Raw genomic sequence first — 23,949 nt, forward strand, 5'->3', positions numbered from 1 at the left:
AAACAGGGTTTCCAAATCACTGAAAATAATAAGATTCTCATATGGCAGAGGCAGTTCTTTATCAGAGGTAATGAAGAACAGAAAAATAGCAACAAAAGTGATCTAATCATAGGAAACTTTTAAGAGTGTGTGGATGGCATTTGTATGATGGTTACTGCTAGATTTATAAACCATTTCGACTAAGGTCAATCCAGTATATAGCGAGAACCCTTCTCTTTTCCCAAAGGTGAACCCTCAACACTGCGTGCTCTCTGAAGGAAGTAGAGTCTACATACTCTTGAGGAAGGTCCTTCTATCAAGTATCATGTATACATCATGGTATGTTAATAAAAGAATTTGGGGCTTGAGTTTGCCTCTTAGTGTAGTGGAACCCCAAATTAATCCCCCATACAATGGTGAAACTTCAACTTGTGAGCATGTACTTGGATTAGATATTTGGAGCAAATGTAGAATTCATTTATTGGTCCATGATCCTGGGTATAAAGAATTGTCTTTTGTTTTGTTTTAAAGAGCCAGGAAGATGTGCTCAGAAATTATCTTCCCTGTCAAACAGAAAATGCAGTGCCATATCCTAAGGTCATCATAGTGTTAGAACCACATCAATGATTTACAATTTTCAAAGGTGATTATGCCTATAATATCACCATATAACCTACCCGAAGTACTCTGAAAAAAAGACAGATGGGTCTTAAAAGTAAAAGTGGATCACTATAATCTTAAGGTAGTTTTCAAATTTCAATTTTTTTCAGACGTGGTATCTTTATTGGAGCAGAGAGCAAGCATATGCCCCAACACCTGATAAACAGCTATCTATGGGAAATCGCTAAGCAGCAACAAAAGAAACCCTTTGCTTTCCCCTGGAAAGAACAGTGATGCACATTTTCTATCATGCCTCAATAGCCTCAGAGATACGTGTATCATAATCCATTCTAAATACATACTTATTCTTATCAATCCACAAGATTCATAGTGTGTCATCACATAGAGTATATACTAAAATATAGCTGGGGATGCATAGTAACAACACTTGATAATTAAGAAAGAAGTGGTAGAGACAAGGATTATTTTCACATAGGTCTTAAAGAAACACATAAATTGCATATATTCCCAGGGTGCATATTCTTACCTCACAACTGTATTTCCCTCATTTCCCTTCTAGGGTTTTGTGAAGAAGTTACCTATGATCTATTGACTGACGAATAAAAATGATGATAGTTCCAACTGGCTCTGCACAATATGTTGGCATCAGCCAGAAGGGACTGCTAGAGAATCTCAGCCCCTTTCAGTGATGACTTGAAGGGAAGTGGAGAAGATAAATTATTGTGGGCACCAGATGCATTTCATGGTCTACTTCATTTGAAAATTTGAGCATCTATTTTAGATATGAAGCTCAACCCCTATTGGGAATATTCCTAAATATATTGATGTGGACATCTCATCTTCAAAAAATGTAGATGAAAACAATTCTAAATATATTTAATTTATGTATTGAGTTAACACTATAAAGTGTTATATTGGAGGCAATGCATGATGAAGACTTGGCTTTACTTGCTTTTTATTAGTCCAACAGCTATTTTAATCTTGGTATTTACTGAAAAACTCAAATTATGTTTAATTTTAGCAATTTTATTTAGGATATGTGTGAATAAAATGCCATTTAAAATTCTTACCTTTACCTACATAATTAAAGGGACATAGAAAAATATTAAACATTATTTATATCTCAACTATATTTTAGTATTTGATGTTACTTATAGTATAAAGGACAAGTATAAAAAAATAAAATCCAGATAATGAGAGTTGACAAAAGCATAATTTTATCTGATAAAAATACTGTAGGTTTAAAGGATTACCAGAGAATAATTGTTTTAAAAAGATGATCCAACATAGGTAAAGAAATACATTAATTCATTACTCAGCTTTAATATCATTCACTCCTGTTCAATATTGAAAACAATTTTTAGAATTTTATACCAAAGCACATCCTTTCAATTCTCAATGTGAAAAAGAGAATTATTTATTCTTATTAAACTCTGGTTGTTAAGACAGAATTATTCATAGTACATTATTATAAAGGCACCTCGGGGCCATCTCTGACATACAGGCAACAGGATAAACTCATTTTGCTTGCTTCTGGCTTCTCTGTTATGTTCCCATAGAAGCAAATAATAAGCTTTCAAATCACTTGTTTTTCTGAATTCATTCAGCCTATTTTCATAAATCACATGTAAGAGGCCAAATACTTTTAAACTTACAAAGGAAAATCCTTTCATAGGTTTACATAGGGCCCAGAAAGGAGGCAATCTATTTGTGCCCAAAGTGAACAACTGTTTTATTCCTTTCACATAACTCTACTCTTACAGTCATGATATGCAATAAGCTACAAGACTAAATGAAGGCTTTAATCACTGGCATGCAAACTGATAGTTTCATATTCAGGTTCTATGTTAGGTCAAGGCATAGCCTCAATTTAAACAAAGAATATAGGAAATCTCTTAGAAAAGGCAGTTGAGCAAAGTTGTGAAGTGAGCCAGCTCTGAACACAACATTCATGATGCCCATCTGTCCCCATCACCAACTGGCTTCATTGGTTAAGGCAAGTCACTTACCCTTTCACCCTTAATCTTCTCCTCTGTAAAGTAGGAGAAATAACAGCCCCTACCTCAGAGTTGTGAGGATTGTAAGAGATAATATATAGTAACAACTTGAGACAGAGTTGAATAAGTATTAGAATCTGTTTGGTCTTCCATTACACTTTATAGAATGGGATAAAAAGAAGAAACCACACTGTTGTCTTTTTTTAAAAAGATTTTATTTATTTATTTGACAGAGAGAGAGAGCGTGTGTGCTCATGTGCAAACAGGGAGAGGCAGGCTACCCGTGGAGCAGGGAGCTTGATGCGGGACTTGAACCCAGGACCCTGGAATCATGACCTGAACCGAAGGCAAACACTTAACTGACTGAGCCACCCAGGCACCCCCACATTATCTGCTTAAAATTAGTATATTTATCTACATGCTACCTGAGAATCCTGATAAAGATATGGTAAACTGCCATTCTCTTAATTATGAGATTTTCTGCAAAAACTAACAATTAAAGTCCTTTACTGTTTATGAGCATGCTTAGTTAAAAACATGCTGAATTATTCATGCTAATTTAAATGTTGAAGCTTTGTTAAAATCTGAATACATCATAGTTTTACAGTAAGAAATAAAGTGTTGTTATTTATTAATCAAACTTTGCAAAATAACAAAGTTTCGGCCTGACTGGGCAAAAGAAACAAAATTAAAAAAAAATAAATAACAGATTTAATACACATTTCATGATCCTCAAGATTGTGCCACAATTACCAAAATCTCATTATGTAGATGACAGTAATTTTACATAGGCCTGCATTTATCTTCTGAATATACTTCTTGCTGTTATCCTTTTGTCTGTAGATCTCTGATTATATGTAGATATACATATGTAGAGAGAGAGAAAAATATATAGAGAGATCTATATATAATCAGACATCTACAGAACAATAAAGATCTAAAAATTACATTTGTCTTATCAAGATTTCTTTACTAAGTTTGTTTTTGTGGGTAAGGAAATGGCAGTGTAGTTTCAGCGGGAGGAAAGGGGGGAAAAGAACTCATGTTCACCAATAATCATTGATAGACAGTATCCTAGAGTGGATAACCTCAAGGATACTCTTTATCTTCTCAACCACCATCTGTGTGATAGTTTAGCAGAGCTCACATAGTCAACTCTTTGCAAGATTTGGGTGTAAACTTTGGGAGTGTTAGCATTCTATAAATGTCTACCTTTTAAGAAAAATGATCAAAGTAGGTTGGGTGTTACTGTAGAGATTATATAAAGACCATACTACTAGGGAGGCAAAATGTTCTTGAGCCATAGAGTCTGATGTATTCAGCAAGTGGGGAAATAACTGGAGGATGGATGGGTTTGAGGACTAACTGGGCACACTATGAATTGTGACTAGGCAAGTTCCATTTGTCTTCTTTAAACTCCCGCTAGGATTTGTGAGATTAGCTTTTATTAGTCCCTTGATATAAAAATTAGCTTAGAACCATAATCTAATTACTTTTTTCTACTTTGCTTATTTCATTGGCTAAGAGCAACATTTTGATATGTGAAACATACTATACAGTGGACATTATCTTGTTTTTGCCTTTAAGGAGAAAAAACTCCAGTACTTTACCAGTAACAATGATAGTTCTGAAAGGTTTATAGTAGATATCATTTGTCATGGGAAGAATGTTTCTGTCTATACTAAAAGTGCTACACTGCTACGTAATTTTACAGACTTTTTTCACTTAGTTGTTGCAGTAATTAGTACCCTCATCCCTAAGTTCCAGATGAAGAAAATAAGATTCAAAGATTCAGTGAGCATCAAGGTCACGAAACTACATATGGGGGTCAGAATTAAACAGAGGGGTATGTGGTCTGTTAACTTTTATTATATTATAAAGCACTTCTCTACTCCGTTTTTCTGTTTCTAGTTTACCACTTTTATAACACGTCCCACAACTCACAGCCATATTGATCTTTCAAAAATAGCATTTTCATCATTTCATTCTTATTTTCAGGAATTCCCAGTGACTCTTGTTACCTTTCCACACTACAACATTTTATAATTATATCAACAAATCCACTTTATATTGTATCTACCGGGCACCAAGATCTAGTCCCTTTTATTTTCTATTGGAAATTATCAGCCCATTACATCTATATAGTATACATATACAAGTTCTTATTGGGCACACATTTATAATGACATTTACTACAATTTCTTCTATTCTTTGGAATTAAAAGTTTTAAACATCTGATTTTCCAGGTGTCTTTGCAACTACAGGTGGCCATGTGATGTAATTTTGGTCAATGAGATGTAATCAAAGTTTTTGAGTGGAACTTCTGGGAAAGCAGTTTAATAGAGAAAGATCCAACTGGTATCTTTTCTTGTGTTTGGTCTCCAGGTCCTACCCTTCTTCCCAATTGGAATGTATATACCAAACCTGGGGGTGAGACAGACATATTGCAGCCATGATGAACACAGTTACATGTTGCAGATAGACAGAAAGAGTTTGATAATATCATGAGCTGCTACAATAACTTACCTTTACCTAATTCTGAACTCACTTTACATTAGGAAAAAAAGAAAGAATATTTAAGAGTGTAAGCCACTATCATGGAGTTTTCTGATATAAACTATTCCTGTTCTTATTTTCCCTTTTCTTACTAATACCTATTTCTATCCCTCTTTTTCATAGGCAACAAACTAATGTGTTCCATACATGTTCTTAATCTGCAAATGTTACTATAATATATGCCTTTGTTTCATGAATATTTTATTTTCATTACTCAAGTGGCCTTAGGGGTTAAGACCTATTTACTATTTTTCTCATTCATCTCCAGATTTTGGAGATCTATCCATGTGCTGTGTGTACTGTGGTCTCTTTCTTTTTACGACTTTTGCTTTACTATTTATTTTTTATGTGCCTAGAGACAGACACCCTGTGATGGCAAACAGTTTTCACGAACACCTTGTTATAGGTCTTCTCAGGTCCTCTGAGAATTTTTCCCCCCTTTGGGAACACACGCATTCAGAATTAGGATCACTAAATCTTAAAGTTTATGCATGCTTAATTTCCCTAGATACTGTCAAGAATTCCCTTTCTTCCCAGCCTTGTCACCAGTAGATTTTATCCACATCTAAACATTTTCAATTTGTTTTAATTTGCTTTTTTCCCCTGACGACTTAGGAAGTTTGCACAGCCACTGGGCTACAACTTCTGTAAACTTATTGTTCATTTCTATGTCAGTTTTACTATTGAAATAGTTTCCTTTCTTTTTATTGTCCTATAATTAGAACTCTTTCTTACTTATATTATTAACAGTTTATTTTAGTTTTATATATTTAGAAGATATTTAGAAAGATCTTTCATCCGTTGTTTATATATCTGTAGCTTTGGTTATAGAGAATGTCAGTAAAGATAATTTAAAACATTTGTGTGTGTATTATCAAATCCATTTTCTCATGATCTTGTCTGCTGTGCTTTTTGGGCCTCATTTAAGAAGTTCTTCTCCCCCCTTGGTAACATCAAAAGCTCTTCCCAGTTATTTTCTATTGTCTTTACACTTTTTTTCCCTTGTACTTGAGGACATTAATACACTTCAAGTGCAACATCATTTGGAATAAAATAGTGATACAGCTGCACTTTTCTCCATAGAGTGAGTTGTTAGTTTTCTCAACACTACCTCCTAAATAACGCATCCTCACCTCATCTGTAATAAACCGTTTCTCACATAAATATACATGTTTCTCATATACACATGTTACTGTGTTTTCCATTTTGTTCTCTTAGTCAAATTCCTTGTTTTTGTACCAATTTAGTACTATGGTTTCTCAATACACATCAATATCTGTCAGCAAGAGTATCCTTCCTTATCTTGTTTATCAATGTTGACCTGCAACTGAATACTTTCATATCCATTTTAGAATAAGATTGTCAAATGTCTGAGGATACTCAGTTGCTCAGCCTGAAATCTTACTTTGATTGTATTGATAATATGTGTTATTCTGGAAGGAATTGACATGTTAGGTATATAAATGTAGCTATTTATCCCTGTACATGGTATACTTTCTATTTATTTAAATCTATTTTTATAACTTTTTGTATTTTACTACTTTATTATAGTTGTAATTTACTCTATAAAAGTGTTAGCTCTTTATGTTGGCTGCTAGGCATTTAATACTTTTGTTGTTATTATGAGTTATATTTGTTTAAATAATGCTTATTAGTTGATTCTGCTGCTACAAAGAAGTGATATAAAGGCCATAAGTTGTTTTATCCAGCCACTTTGATGAATTTTCTCATATGTTGATTCACTTGAGTTTATATCACATTTTCTAAAAATTCTCTTTTCCAATCCTCATATTTCTCATGCATTTTCCTTATAGCTTTACCCTTCTCTCCCAGTAATGTTAAACATTAGAAGTGAGAGTATCACTGATAATATACTAACTTAAATGCATTAATAAGAATGTGCCTAAAGTCTCTCTGTTAAGTATATTTGTTGGTTCTGTCAGTAATATACCTTTTACAGAATTAGATAAGATACAATATATTCCTAATATTCATAAATTAAATGGTCTTTTTTTCTTTCATCATACCTAACTGGTTAATAAAATCAGCTGAATAGTTTTTCTACTTGCTCTTTTTTTCTATAATTATTATTTTTTTTTAAAGATTTTATTTATTTATTTGACAGAGACAGAGACAGCGAGAGAGAGGGAACACAAGCAGGGGGAGCAGGAGAGGGAGAAGCAGGCTTACCGCCGAGCAGGGAGCTCGATGCAGGGCTCGATCCCAGGACCCCGGGATCATGACCTGAGCCGAAGGCAAATGCTTAACGACTGAGCCACCCAGGCGCCCCCCCCTTATTTTCTTTAAACAAAGGTGACACATGTGTCTCATGGAAGACAGAGTAATGGACCCCTAAAGATGTCCAAGATATAATCCCAGGAACCTGTAAATATGTTACTTTACATCTCAAAAAGGTATTATAAAGTTACCAATCAGCTGACCTTTTGCTAAAGAGTTAGCCTGGATTATCCAGGTGGAATCAATGAAATTGAATGGACTTGTAAAAGTGGAAAAGAAAGCAGAAGCGACTATCAGAGCCACCAACAGTGGAAAAAGGGACAGAAGAGACTCTAAGTATGATGAGGACTTAGCCCACCATTGGCAGCTTTGAAGCTGGAGAAAGGAGGTCTTGAGCCAAGGGGATGTGGCCAAACTCTAGAGCTGACAGCCACCCAGGAAACAAGGATCACAGCCCTACAGCTACAAGAAACTGCTACATGTCAAAAATTCAAGTGAGTAAGGGAATGGATTCATCCCTAGGGCCCCCACAAAGAAAAGTAGCCCTGCAGAAACCTTGAAGTGAGCTTCAGTATCAGACTTCTGAACTACAGAATTCTAAGATAGTAAATCTATGTTGTTTCCTTGTGATAATATTTTACAGCAGCAATAACAAACTAATATATGCTCTGAACAGCCTTTATTTCCTGCCTCTCTTCAAAACTCCTATGTTCCATCTTAAATTACTTGCAGTTTCACAAGTACTTCAGAGATAATGAATTTTAAGCTTGGACACTTTTAGAAAAATAGTTTTCTCTAGAATTCTCTTACTAAGGAGCACTACTCAACTCAAAGAAAACAAAAAGAATTCTTTTATGTTAAAATTTCTCTGACTCTTTTCTCGCAAATCTACTGCCTTTCTTCTCTACTCTTCAGTAAAAATAGTAGGACTTTGAGTTTGATAGGGCAAGGGCTGTATCTTATTTAACTTTAAATTTCTGGCTTAGAAACTCACAAATAGGAAGAAGTAACAAATACTTGTTTTATGAATGAATGGCACATTGGCAGGAAGTCCCCTGGCTTCATAAATCCAGGGAGTCAATCAGCATACAAAGCAGGAAATAAATTTCAGGCATAGAGACTGAGAGAAACATAGAAAGAAAGCTTTGGAAACATTTTATAACTGACACCCCCCCCCCCAAAAAAAATAAGAAAGGATAATGCTTGGATGTGCATTTTCTTCCCTGGAAATTGTCTTTCTGATGATCCATGCTTCAGTCAATTCACTTTGACTAATAGCTTACTACATCAATAGTGACATATCACTAAACTCTGGCGCACATTTTGGGCCAGAGGAAACGTCTTTAAAATTATTTCCAGGATTGCCTGACTGCCTACATGTCCTCATCTTTTAAATATTTTATTTTTGGTGTCTGCACAAATGTTATCTATCTCTAAAGGAAAATTCTCAAGGGTAAGCACCAGGTCTATATTTGATTTACCTCTCAAAACTTTTTTTTTTTTCTTAATAGCATGTAGCAGAGTATTCTACACCTTGTATGCATTCAAATGATCTAAATCTATTTTTTAATTTAGAAAATGAAGTAAACATGATTTTACTCCACTAGATTTTTCCTTTTAGCCAAATGAGTCAATCTGCCTCTTCTGTGCCATGCACCTATGTACATGGACCAACAACCATTGTTCAATACTCAGAGCACTCCAGATGACTTTCCAATTGTAAAACCTGCAACCAGAAGTCTAGTTGAGCTTATCTCTTAATTGCACTTGATTCTGGGCTGCTGAGATATTCAAATGACTGAACCGCACAAGTACACCTTGATACATATCATGTGTTCTATTTTTAATTTTTACAGCATTTGTTGAAAATAGTATCTTAGTTGGAATAGGAAAGAATTAATATTATGTTGAAAATTATCTTACTTTCTCCAAATAATTTTCCCTGATCATTCATAAAAAAATTTTTATTTTTTTAAAGATTCTATTTATTTAATTGACAGAGCGAGAGACACACACACAGCGAGAGCAGGAACACAAGCAGTGGGAGAGTGAAAGGGGGAAGCAGGCCTCCTGCCGAGCAGGGAGCCCGATGTGGGGCTCGATCCCAGGACCCCAGGATCATGACCTGAGCCGAAGGCAGTTGCTTAACCGACTGAGCCACCCAGGCACCCCTTTAAAAAAAATTTTTAAATGACTATTTACATGAGTTAAATAAATCACTAAAGAATAAATTGACAAATAAAAAAATCTACTTTTAATGTTAAATGTCTAAGAATGAATTGAAAACAAAGTACTATTGATTTAAATGAAACTGCCCATTTTAAGTAATTTATCACATTACAAAAAATATTATTTAAAACTTTCAAAATGATAGCTAATACAAACTCAGAATTTGGTACAATGCTGCTCTTTGACTTTTTCCAAAGTGTTTCAAAGTCTAGAACCTGAAAAAGACACTCATTTACATAAAGCACAAATATTTATTTTCATCTTTATGACAATATTATAAAAAACCAATACTATAAAAATCATGTAACATTCTTATCCCTATTATTACTGCTATTATTATTCATCTTTTGGAATTGAGAAAACTGAGACTTATAGAAGTTAATTATTTTAAAATAACCTACTTTATTTCAGAGTCAATTCAAATCCTTTTCTGTTTACTTCAAAGCCAAATGTCACAGCTACTATTCTATGCTTCTCAAATTAATTTTAAAAAATGTGACTGCCTTTTATTTAGCATATATATGTATTGGAGTATAAGCAATCTTTTGTATATAAAATATTCTTCACTCTTCTCAACCTTGTACATGATTATTCCATACAGAAAGCACTGAATACAGGACCTGCTACAATCAGCACTCGTTAGCTTCTCATACTACGAGTATTATTGTCATTCTTATTAGCATCTCTACTGTAGAGATTTAAGAATATAGAACTCAAGAGCCAAGTAATTTCACTCGGGTGATAGAAACAGTAAGTACCTGAGTAAGAGTTTGAAATCAAATTTGTTTCTAGTCCTATTTAGTAGAATTTACCAAACCGTATCTGCCAACTATCAAATGTGCAAGTCCAAAAGATTAGCAACCGGAAACTTTTTTGTTTCTCAGAACTTCAGCATCCTGATAACAACATATATGTAGTCACCCTGATGATCCTTGCCCCTTAATTAAATCTGCTTAATGTGATTTAAAACAAATTCCTCCCTCACCTAACTGTGTTGTACAATTAATCTACTAAACCCAATAGCTTTGTTCCTAAGCATATTATTTACTTTTGTGTATTTGACAGGTCTCCAGAAATACATGAGATTAAAATTATATTAATTTCCATTTGTGCAAAACACCATGTGGCTTTCAAAATATGTTGGTATTTCCATAGAAATTATCATTGAACAATTATAGCAACCATCTGGAAAACCCTGTGAGATAAGATAAAAAAGCACTTTACTGCATTTATCAACTAAATAAGTTTAGAGAAGATGGGCAATACAGAAAATTACACAGCTGAGGTGGCAGAGTAGCAACTGGATTGAGTTTTCTATGTGTGATCCCCTTTTTTCTATCTCCCCACATTCTCATCTTTGCACTAATCCCACTTCACTCCTGTGCCTTAGCTTGCAGCTTCCAGATTTTAAAAATTCACCAAAGTGGCTCAGAACTCTAATGGCTATTCGACACTGTCCTCTTCTTAAATTGTTTGCAACACATATGGGAGAAAAATTAATAAATATTCGAAGATCTCTTTTTGTTGTTAGTCATTTCATACTCCTTATGGAACACAATTTGGTCACACTTGTTTCAATTCTGAAAAGTCTCTTCAATGAAGTAATACTGGCAACTGTGGACACTGCTGGTAGTTTCCTTTCAATGTATATCCTTTTCCACCTATAATGTTAAATATGGAAACACAGTATTTTGTCCATTTCCATATTAAAAGTGAAACTGCTAAGTAAAATGACATCTAGTCGTCACTTCTTTTTTTATCGTTATGTTAATCACCATATATTACATCATTAGTTTTTGATGTAGTGTTCCATGATTCATTGTTTGTGCATAACACCCAGTGCTCCATGCAGAACGTGCCCCCTTGAATACCCATGAGAGACGATGGACTCTAGTCGTCACTTCTAACTTGTGGTCTGTTAGACTTCTTGATTCACCACCATTTAAACTACTAGTCTTATCTTCAGAATTACTGGCATTTTTAGCCTTGTATTTAAGTAGATTGAAAGTTTTGTCTTCAAACAAAAAGCATATGATTTAAATTTAGCATAATGTCATTTGACTTTTATATTGAAACTCATATTAAACCACATTTGTATGGAGCAGGAAAGAAATACTGTGCGTGTCAACTGGCTACTGTATTTTTAATTTCCATTCATTTAAAATGTCAAAAGTAAAGGAAGCAGTAAATCTAAAGCACAGGTTAAGTTCAAGAACTTAATGAGGTGTGATGTGATATTATTTAGAAAAAAAAGTTTTATTATATAAATCTATAAAAGTTTCTGCTATGATTTTAGAACCTGTATTCTAAAACTTATAATGCTTTAATTTCCTTAATTCTTGAGTGGTAAATTTAATTAGCAATAATTGCACCTCCGATAAACCTCATTGGCTACGATACTGCCACTGCACAAAGCTTCTTGAGTGGTAAATTTAAAGAACTAAAATCTTTTTCTAACTAAAACAGCATTTTCTATTTTACTTAATAGTTTTCTTTTGCTCAGCCTTTAAAATTTAGTATCCAAGGGGTGCCTGGGTGGCTCAGTCGTTAAGCGTCTGCCTTTGGCTCGGGTCGTGATCCCAGGGTCCTGGGATCGAGCCCCGTGTCAGGCTCCCTGCTCCGCGGGAAACCTGCTTCTCCCTCTCCTCCTCCCCCTGCTTGTGTTCCCTCTCTCGCTGTGTCTCTCTCTCTGTCAAATAAATAAATAAAATCTTTAAAAAAAATTTAGTATCCAAGAATGTATGTGTGCCTATGTAGATTGATTACATGTCCTTTACCATTTTTCTATTCCATGCTATGGCTTCCAGGACCTGAGCACGTATTTGATTCCTGAATTTCTTACTCCCTATGATTCAAGACTGAGAGTTAAAATGTCTAGATTCTGATTCAGCTGCACCATGCTTTATTTTGTTGGTGGTGATTTATTTCTTATATAATTTTTAAAGAAATATTTGATCCATACATAAAAGAAGATAGTATAAAAGAGCCCCATATGCCTATATCCAGGTTTACTGAACATTAATATTTGTCATATATGTTCGGAACTTCCTTTTTTGAGAACAAAAATATTACAGATTCGGTTGAAGTCCTGTGTAATGCTCCACATCACATTTATTCTCACCAATTGCCATTCCCAATAACAAACTCAACCAAAAAGGTAGTGTATTTTCTTCATATTCGTGCATTTTAGAATTATATTACATATGTGTGGGCCTCCAACAGAGTATGCCAATTATAGTATGTTTTTAAAGTTGACATATATTGTACCTGTGAGATTATGCTGCAATTGGCTCTTTCTTTTAAAGTATTGTTTCAGATGTATCCATTTCATGTGCATGTATAGCATGAGTTCATTCTCTGTAATTTTTCTACATATTTAATCATGCAAATATATATGCCTGGATATAGTTATTCCCATATTATAGTTGCTTCCAATTTTTCAGGTACAAAAATTTCCACAATAAAGATTAGAATAATCTTCCAAATGAAAGTATGCAAGGATTTTACAAATGTAGTTGTTCAGGTAGAAAATATGCTTTTTACCAGATTTTTTTAAATGTTCTCAGAGGTGGTTACACCAATTTATACCATCACCAGCAATATTTCTTGAGCTACTTCTCACCAGTGCTTGATGTTGGCAGATTTTACATATTCCCCACATCGGCTGTATGCTGAATTATACCTTACTGTTGTTTAATGTTCCCTTCAGTGACTATTCATAAGCTTACCATTGTTTCTTATGTTCTTAGTCACTTTTGTGAATTGTTAATAACCTTTACCCATTTTCTATTGAGTTGCTCTTTCTTATTGATTGGTTGGGGATTTTAAAAAAATAAATTCTGCTCATTCATCCACTGTTAGTTATATATGTCACAAGTATATTTCCCTAGTCTGTGATTTTACTTTTTCCTTGGGGATGATGCATTAGTTTGGACAGTTTTTATTTTTAATCTAGCCAATGTCATCTAGCCAACCCTTACTGGTTTATCCACTTACCAGGCTATGTGAAAAACTGACTTCTTCCTTTTATTCTAAACTATGAAAATTATGTTTTGTGTTTTATACCTAAGTTTTAAATACACCTCGATGGTTGTTATTGTATAGGTAAAGAAATGATCTAATTCTATAATATTTTTTACATAAGAATAAGCAATTTTCCAACCATTTTCTCTTCTTTCTCTATGCAGAGCAACTCTAATGATCTCACTCCAAATTATAGATTCATAAGTAGTTTTAGGTTTCTTTTTCCAGTTGATCATCTTCTAACAAAAGCCACTGTTCTTATTTCTATTGCCATAGATTAATTTCTACATTCTTGAAAATCATATGAAAGTAATTTTCTATGTGTATACACACACATATATATAAATGTTTATGTTCACATACATACACATATATGTATATACATAAAGTTAGGAGATACAGTCATGTGGTCAAATGCATTAGTAGGGAAGGTAGGTTTGATTGTCTGGCATACCTCTCTACTACTCCTATTTGTGTCACTTAATCATGCAACTTACTTGTTACTTCAGGACATACTTGATGCCATTCTCATGGACCTACCTCCATTTAAACGTTGGTGGTGACCCTGATTCTTTCTGAATCTCCTTCAGGGTAATTTTTCCTTCTTCTTGAAGAATGGCACACGTTCACAGTTGAACTAGATCTATTATCACATACTGTGAGATCCAAGAAATCCAACAACTTTTCTTCAGTTTGTCCCATCTCTGTCTCCTTCAGTTCAGAATGGCAGTGCTCCTACTTGTATGATCCCGTAAGCTCTTTATTGAGTGACAGTGTAGACACACCCATGGCGTTTTCTTCATTATACGACTTACCAGTTTTTGCAGTATAGGTAGCTTGAAAATGTTCCCAATCATCAAGTTCTGTTTTGTTTTTTAAGCAATGCTTTCTTCAATTAATCTCTGTCCTTTCACATTTTATTACAAGCAGTCAGGAGGAACCAAAGCACTCCTTTAATACTTTTCTTAGAAATCTCTTCAGCTAAATACCCAATTTCATTGATCACAAGTCCTAACTTCCACAAAACACTAGAACACAATTCAGGCAAGCTCTTTGCCACTTTATTACAAATAACACCTTTCTTTCAGTTTCCAATAACATGTTCCTCATTTCCATTTGCGACATTATTAGAATTGCCCTTAACCTCCATGTATCTAGCATGCACCTCAAAAGTTTCCAGCCTGAGCCATTACCCAGTTCTAAAGCCATTTCCACATTCTAAAGTATTTGTTGCAATAGCACCCCCCACTGTCCATACCAAGATCTGCCTCAGTCAGCTTGGGCTATCCTAACAAAATACCATAGACTAGGTGGCTTAAACAATACAAACCTATTTTCTCACAATTCTAGAGACTGAAAGTTAAAGATCAAGGTGCTAGTATGGTCTGTTTCAGGTGAAGACTCTCTTATTGGGTTACAGATGGCTAACTTCAGGCTGTGTACTAACATAACAGAGCAGACGAGTTATCTGGTGTCTCTTCTTATAAGGACGCTAATCCCATCATGGGGGACCCACCCTTGTGACCTCAGATAAATCTAATTATCTCTCAAAGGCTCCATTTCCAAATACCATCATATTGGGGTTAAGGTTTCAACATAGGAATTTTGGGGTATGCCAGACAAACTCCCAAAATAACTTAATGGGAAAGTTAGACATTTTTGAATTATTGTACACTGTCTCTAACTTATTCAGATTTTTGGACATTAAAACACTGCTGTATACCACCAGTCACAATAGAGACAGATGACGTTCAGGTAATCAATCTAAGTTTTGTCTAAGGTCTGTCTCACAGTGAGTTTAACGCATCTTATCCTATCCTGTGATTATCCCAATTCTGAAGTGCTTAATAGGAATAAACGAACTGTCAAAATTCTTATATTAGTTCCTTGATGCATGTCATGAGGATAATCTTGTAGCAAAAGCTCAACAGAAGCCACAGCACTTTCTCAGTCTGCCAAAATAGTAAATTAAAGCAGACCTGCATTTCTGCAAAAATTACAGATATTACTGCCATCATCACTGTCTTAAAAGAAGCAAAAGGTAGTGATTCCTATCACCTTCATATTTAACGTGCCTATTTGAATTCTGCAGAAGAGAGATGTATTTTGTATAATGATAGTGAATTCCTATAAACTTGAATAGGTGATGACTTCAATTGCACCTGTTCCTCCAGATATAGTTCTAACGCTTGAAAAAATTGAACATATCCTTTGGCACATGTATGCAGCTATTAAATGTAAAAACATTTTTCTCTATTCCTGTGAATATCACCAGAGATAGTTTGTTTTCAGTTTGTATGGTCAGCAATACCCCTTCACCATTGTGTCTCAGGGTTATATCAACAGACCAAGCCTACAGTATAATCTCGTCATAAGAAATTGTATCATATCGTAACATTCCACAGGATAATATATATACATGTTGAATCATATATAAATGTTAAATCACTTCATAATGTATATAAATGTTGAATCACTGTTGTGTATATTTTATACATACAATATAATATTATATGTCAACTACATTTCAGAAAAAAATAGATAAATAATAAATAAATAAAACAGGTTTTTCTTACTCAAAAGTCTTTATTATTAACCACTGTACCAAAATTACCTCTGTGAATATAAACTAAGGTTTAGAGTTTATTACAACATTCTCATAATTTATATTTCAGGTTTTGCTTCTGACTATTTTGATAGTCATATTCAGTTCTAAAAACAAATTGAGTATTAATTGAACTATATTGCTTAACAGTAATCATTTTTTGCAATGCCCCCCATTCTTAAAGTGTAAATTTTGATCCATCTCTCAGCCAGCTCATGTGTGTATTTGCTCCATGCTTATATATAACTTGTTAGCCTGTTTATAAAAAATTTAAAACATGTATGATAAAATTTCTGAGTCACTAATTATCTGAAATGCATTTATATGTTTTAAAAACTGTTTTCTTTCATACAAAATTGTTTCAAATTTATTTTCCCTAAAAGTGTATAATAATTTTGATCACTTATAGAAAGGCCTCTATTTTTTTTAAATATTGTATTGATTTATTTGAGCAAGAAAGAGCATAAGCAGAAGGGGCAGAGGGATAGGGAGAGAATCTCAGGCAGAATCCATGCTGAGCATAGACCCCAATGCAAGGCTCAATCTCAGGACCCTGAGATCATGACCTGAACCAAAACCAAGAGTCAGACACTTATTCGACTCAGCCACCCAGGAGCCCCAAAAGACCTCTAATTTTGTTATTGTGCTTGTTTTTTTTTTTGAGGGTTCAGTGATTGTAGACTTTTTTTATTATGATGATAATAATTATAAAACTTTTCTTATAGAACAGTTCTTGGTATGTCTACTTTTCCATTTATTTTTGCTATAATGTAGCAATACTCTTTTTCTAATATAGTATTTCTCACTGTTTTTTAACACTATCAGTATACATTTTCCTTTTTTTTCAAGATTTTATTTATTTATTTATTTGAGAGAGTGAGAATGAGAGATGGAGAGAGAGCACATGAGAGGGGGGAGGGTCAGAGGGAGAAGCAGACTCCCTGCTGAACAGGGAGCCTGATGTGGGACTCGATCTCAGGACTCCAGGATCATGACCTGAGCCGAAGGCAGTCGCTTAACCAACTGAGCCACCCAGGCGCCCTACATTTTCCTTTTACAGTTTTATTGTTCATGAAATTCTTACTCTTGTAACTATTAATCCTTTTATCTCAAGATATCATTTTGAGCTTTCATTTTTCTTATGACTTCCTGCTTTTTTTAAATTATAAAACCATTTTTTATTCTTTTTGTTGTTGTTTTTTATTGTACATCATTTCCGGAGTTATGTTTTTCAACTGACGCAACACCATTTTGTCTTCAGGATGACATGCTGATCCCACTTCTGCAGTATTTTTCCAAAAATCACAGGCTTGGAAATGTATCAGTGTTTCAACAGAAGGTTGAAAGCAGAATCAGTGTTTCAACAGAAGGTTGAAAGCAGAATCAGTGTTTCAACAGAAAGAATATGCAGAAAATCACACATCCTTAGTCTCATTTCCTATCTGCTTAAGCAATGCTTTAATTCACTTCTTAAATCTACAGTTTGATGTATATAATTCCCATTAACCAAACACTGTCTAATTTTACTGAGATGGGGTCTTTGCATCTTCACAATATCTAGATCTCTTTTAGAGAGAAATGCTAGATTTGTGTGTGTGTGTGTGTGTGTGTGTGTGTGTGTGTGTGTGTGTGTGTGTGGAACAAACAACCTAGAATTTTATGGCTACTGATGCATTTTCTGTTTAGAGCTTACTTATAGCGTTGTACTTAGGTGGAGGAAATGTGGGGAATCAAATGCAAAGAATTGTGCCCTTGACAGTCTCCTTACTCTTGTTCATTGCATGATTCCTTCATAGTTTGATCTTCAAAAAACTTTTAATATAGGACAGAAGTCATTATTGTGCTTGTCTTAGAAACAACATTTATGAATTAAGACATTTTGTATATTTTCTGGGTGAAACGTACCTAGTTTGAGAGCCTAGAGAAAGATAGTGTGCATAGGGTGCAGGTAGGGAAATGGACAGGAAATATCTTTATGTTCTTTCAGGTATACAGTGTTTCATACATCTTATCGAAATAGAATCTATCATTTAACCATATTATTAAATCATCTTATAGAGATTTATGAACACTGAAATTAGTCTCAGATCCTGACAACAGAATGTATGACAAATCTAATTGCCAAGTCTTAAGTCATCTCATTTAACCTTTCAACTGCATTTGTCACAGGGGATTGACAACTTATTTTTGAAACCATTTTTTTTTTAAATAAGTTCCTACAATACCTCCTTCTCAGTTCTTATACTCATTTGTTGCTCCTTCTCAGTCTATTTTTCTGGTTCACCTTCATCTTCTTGACTTCTTAATTTTGGACTCCATCAGGGTTAACTTTCACACCATTTCTCTTCTCTCTGTACCTTAACTTTTAACGTGATCTAATCTTGTCTCATGGCTTTCATATTATCCATAATATATATCAAATGTACGTATATGTATATATACGTGTGTGTGGAGATTATATATATAGATACATATGTAAATATATATATACATCTACAGTCCTATTTTATACTCTGTGTTCTTGAGTCCTATAATTTTTATAAGTTCTATACATCTACATCTAATTGTCATCTAATAGTCATTAGTAAAATGTTCAAAGCCTGTTTTCATTTTGTCACAAATATTCTATTTGGATATATGACAACTACATATTTTGGTGCAGATCAAGGGTCTTTGGACCATCCTTTTCCCTTTTTAGCAATTTACAACCCTATTCACTAACAACCAAATACTGATACTTCTACCTTCATGATATATCCAGAATCTACCATTTCTCATTGTTTTGAACACAACCACTCTGTGCCAAGCTGTCTCTCCATTAGTTAATGTAGTAACCTCCTAACTTGTCTCTTCTATATCATGGAATTAATTCTCCACACAGCAACGTGACTGTTTGGTTTCGTTTTAATGTAAACCACAATATATCACTTCTCTGATAAAACTCATCAATTATTTTTCATCTTACTCAGTATATTATGATATACATATGTGGCTTATAACCGCTTACTGGTAACAACATTTCATCACTTCAAGTCAAGTGAGAAAATTTCATTTCCATTTGTGTTCTTTTACTTTCTCCAATTTTAAATATTGTCTCGAAGATCACATGGAATTGTAATTTTATTTCAATAATCAAATATGATTTATACATCATATATTTAGGGGCACCTGGGTGGCTTAGTCGTTAAGTGTCTGCCTTCAGCTCAGGTCATGATCCCAGGTCCTGGGATCGAGCCCTGCATCAGGCTCCCTGCTCAGCGGGAAGCCTGCTTCTCCCTCTCCCACTCCCCCTGCTTGTGTTCCCTCTCTCGCTGTGTCTCTCTCTGTCAAATAAATAAATAAAATCTTTTTTAAAAAAATCACATATTTACATATTCATATATAAACTTATGAGGAATATTTTATTTTTTATTATGTTATGTTAATCACCATACATTACATCATTAGTTTTTGATGTTCCATGATTCATTGTTTGCGTATAACACCCAGTGCTTCATGCAGTACATGCCCTCTTTAATAAAAACTAAAGGGAGAGACTATTGTATGTACCCATATTTCTGGTCTTTCCATTGTTCATTCTTCCTTCCTCATGTGCCAAGACTTCTTTTATCATTTCCTTTCTGTTTGAAAAACTTCCTTTAACCAGTTTCTAAAGATAGGTCTGCTATTCACAAGTTCTTTCAACTTCCTTTGTTTGAATTTTTTTTATCTTTCACTCATGAAAGATAATTTCACCAAATACAGAGTCCATGGTTGACAATTATTTTATTCAGCATGTAAAAAAAAATCATGGTACTTTCTTCTGGCTTCCATGGTTTCATTTGCAAAATCAAATTTCATTTGAATTGTTTTTCTCCTACAAATAATTTATCATTTCTCTCTGATTACTTTTAAATTTTTATCATTAGTTTCAAAAGTGTAATTATGATATGTTCCGGTTTAGTCTTCTTTGGGTTTGTTTGTTGTATAAATGGTGAAGATGTCATCTGTTAGGGAACTACTATTATAAAATACTACAATCAGTTTGATAGGAATAAGATAATAAAAATGGTAATGGAGATATCAAAAAGGAAGCCTGAGGCAGTTTAATATAAAAATTTAATAAATTCCACATGAATAAAGCAATTTACTAAAGAGGCACTTTGAAATTACTGGCTAAAACATTTGAAAAAGATGAAACAAAATAAATAGACAGCATGAACAGATTTTCTATTGTATAATAAAGAATTTGGCTGGCCTTTGTCACTGGTTCCTGGAAGGGAACATCTACATTTTTTATTTTTCAAGTGATAGAAGTGTCTCTGTTAACCATGGTGTGCTCTTATAGTTTATATTAATGAGGTGACCCATGGTAGAGGCCTAGACAGTTTATGCTAATAAGATAACTCAGGATGGGGGCTGGCCATGCCAGAAAGACCAACCATATGATTAGAAGGTTGGGGTTTTGTGCCACTTAGTATCAGCTCAACCCCCAGGGAATAAAAGGGGATATAGGTTAAGTTCAGTCACATGGCCAAAGATTTAATCAATCACCTCTACATAATGAAACACCAATAGTATCTCTGGACACCAAAGGTCAAGTGACCTTTGCTGGTGAACAAGATCCTTTGTGTATTGCTACACATTAATATGCAAGGAAGGTGACAGGTTCTTGAGGACATGGAAGCTTCATGTTTGGGACCCTCCCCAGACCTCACCCCATGCATCTCTTGGTTGGTTTGCATCTTTTTTGCTACAATGAAACTGAATTTATAAGTATAACAGTGAATTTTTTAACTCATTCTAGTGAATTTTTGAATCTGAGGTAGTAACAGGAACTCTCAAATTTGTAACCAGCTGGTTAAAAGTGTGGGTGCCTAGGAATCTCCAAGCTTGCAGCTGTTGTCCTAAAGTGAGAACAACCTTGTGGAAGAATGTGTCCTTAACTTGTGAAGTTTGGCTTAACTCCACATAGTGACCTAACTTATTATGACCTAGTGATTGATGCTACTTTTTGTCCATGTTATTAGGATAAATCCTGAGGCTAGATTTTTCCATATTCCCATCTGCATATCAAAAAAGATTTTTTTCAGTAATTAATATTTTTTAGTTTATTTTGCATTATAGCATGGTACTTTTTATTTTTTATTTTAAGGGAATTTACATGCTTTTAAAAATGCTGATTATGAGTGCAAAAATAAAAGAATAAATTGTATTTGTTACAATCATGCTATATTTCATAATTTATATAATATGGTATTTTTCTATTTTCAATTAAGCTAAGGTTTTCAATGGTGGTAAATGAATAAGAGGCACAAAGCAGTCTGCACTTAATTTTCAGGATCTGTTTATATGAAATAAATTGCATTACAAGATATGCAGGCTTTTGATTTTATTTAATTAATTAACTTATTTATCTATTTATTTTTGTGTGGCATGTTCCATATTGTATTACCTCATATATTATTTTTTATCTTCTTAATCAATATTGTCTTTTTTTGGAATAGAACATTTCAAGCCAGTACCCTTATCAGAAGAATTTGGAAGTAAGAGAACTTTCTAAAATGTATTATTTCTGCAAATCAGTTGCAATTGTGTTAGGGGGTGGTGGCATGCAGTGATTGATTCAAAGTAGAATCTGAAGATGTGTTATGATCTGCTGTGACCACAAGCTTTTTGTATTAAGAGCATGGTCAGAGGGAGTATGCCAAGGTTTGTATCACGGTAGAATTCCCAATGGATTAGTGTTTGAGAACTATGGAAAATAGATGATAAAGTAAAATAAAACAAAATAAACACGGGTAAGAATGTCTGCCTAAACCTACGTAAGACACAGTACAATGAGTACTCCTCATGAATGTCTCTAAGCTTAAGAGAATGTATTATGAGAAAGAAAGATGCATTCTCATGCCCTTCACCAGAAGGAGAGAGGACAGCTTTGGCACCACTACCTCATGGCATTCCTGGGGTTGTACAAGGGGAACAGCTGCAGTAGCTGAGACTCCATCATACTCAGGAGAGCAGTGGCAGCACCTGCCAAAGCCTGCACTTCCTAATGTAGCATCAGTGGTGCCTAATGACCCAGTGGAGATAGGGACAAAAACACTCAGGATGGCCTCAGTTATGCCAGGTAGAGAACCGCAGTGTCTGCTGAAGAATGGTGAAAACACCAGGGAGCTGGCAGAATACCACTGACAAGATAAATGTACTTGTAAAAGACAAATAGGACACCCCCTGGCATCTTTAAAAAATCTTTAAGCACAAATAATACGGACATATCTGAGGGGAAATGCAAAGGATCTTAAGGACCCCCATGATAAGGTACAGGTAAACGCTCATGGAGTTCATGTTAATATTGCAGACAGTTATATATATTATATAATATATATGATAATATATCACAGATAGTTGGGATCTGGAGAAATTGAGATTTTATGCTGGTAGCACATTTTAAGAGTTGTATTTTTGCTACTAGATAATAAACTTGTAATTGTAAAGGAATGGATGGTTTATTAAACAAAATATAGTTCAGCAATTTTTTTACTCTGAGTAGCTGTTATTGCTGACTCATAAATGCTGAAATAAATTTTAAAAAGCATAACTAGAAATATTTTAAAAATTACATTATGGAGATGAAGCAAAACTTATCCATTACTTTAAAATCTTAGCATTGTCCAGGAAAAAAATGATGAATAATTTATGTGGACCAAATCCAACAATTTTCTGTATAATGTATATATGGCACTGTTTTATAAAAATATCTTCTCCTTCAAAGAGAATACATTTTCTTTGCTTTATCGTGAGACATAAATGTTTTTGAGACACAATAATGAAAAATATTGGGAAAGAACTTCTTTGATACATGCATTCCACAGGTTGTGAATGAGCTGTATATCAAGAGTTCTTGTTTATTCAATTTATTCAGTTTGCTTGAGCTCAGAAATGCATGCTCCCGTTGAATCAATGTAAAAAGTACTGTGTCCTCACACTGCAGAATAACACTTCTGCCCAATTTTCACAGTCTCTGAAAGGAGTCAACAAGTAATTGGTGATAATAAAACAGTGGCGAGATTAGGGGAAGAAAACATGAGTAAAAGGACCACAATATTCCTCTCCTTCATTAATTTCATGGACCACCATATTGGTTATCTCTTATACTCCATCATATTCCTTTATTCACCAACTTTAACATCATTATTCCAGCTTCTCACACCCTCCCAGATACAGGCCCACTTAAACCAGTTTCAGTTTCCAAGAACCTGTGGCTTGATACTCTGGAAACCTACCCTCCTACTTTCTTGTAAGTGTCCTTGGAAAAAGGACAAAAGGAAATTCTTCAGACTTGCTTTCAGAGTGAGAATAAAGTATGGAGATGGGAGTATTAATATCTGCCATTGCAAGGTAGAACTTGATAAACGATTTATTTATTCAACAAAAGTGTATTAAGGACTACCATATGAAAAATGCTGGGAATACAGTGGTGAATTCAGCCCCTGACCACATGAAACTGACAGTGTAATGAGGGAGATACACAAACAATCATCCAAAAATAAATAAAAGCATAAGAGCTAATTAAAGTGGTACTCTGGGATTATGTGGAGCCCACAGAGAAGACTGATTGTGTGACAAGTGAGCTGAGACCTACAGAATAAATAGGAATTAATTACAGGTGTAAGTGTGGAGGAAAGCGTTAAAAGTGGAGGGACCACCAAAAGCAAAGTC

At 34.3% G+C, this 23,949-nt stretch overlaps 1 pseudogene; it reads right to left on the bottom strand.

The window, feature by feature from the left end:
- Window positions 1-11,908: 11,908 nt before the first annotated feature.
- LOC113926016 lies at window positions 11,909-12,037 on the bottom strand (annotated as a pseudogene).
- Window positions 12,038-23,949: the final 11,912 nt, after the last annotated feature.

The sequence above is a fragment of the Zalophus californianus genome, chromosome 2 (assembly GCF_009762305.2).
Source record: "Zalophus californianus isolate mZalCal1 chromosome 2, mZalCal1.pri.v2, whole genome shotgun sequence".
In the NCBI taxonomy this organism is placed as follows: Eukaryota; Metazoa; Chordata; class Mammalia; order Carnivora; family Otariidae; genus Zalophus; species Zalophus californianus.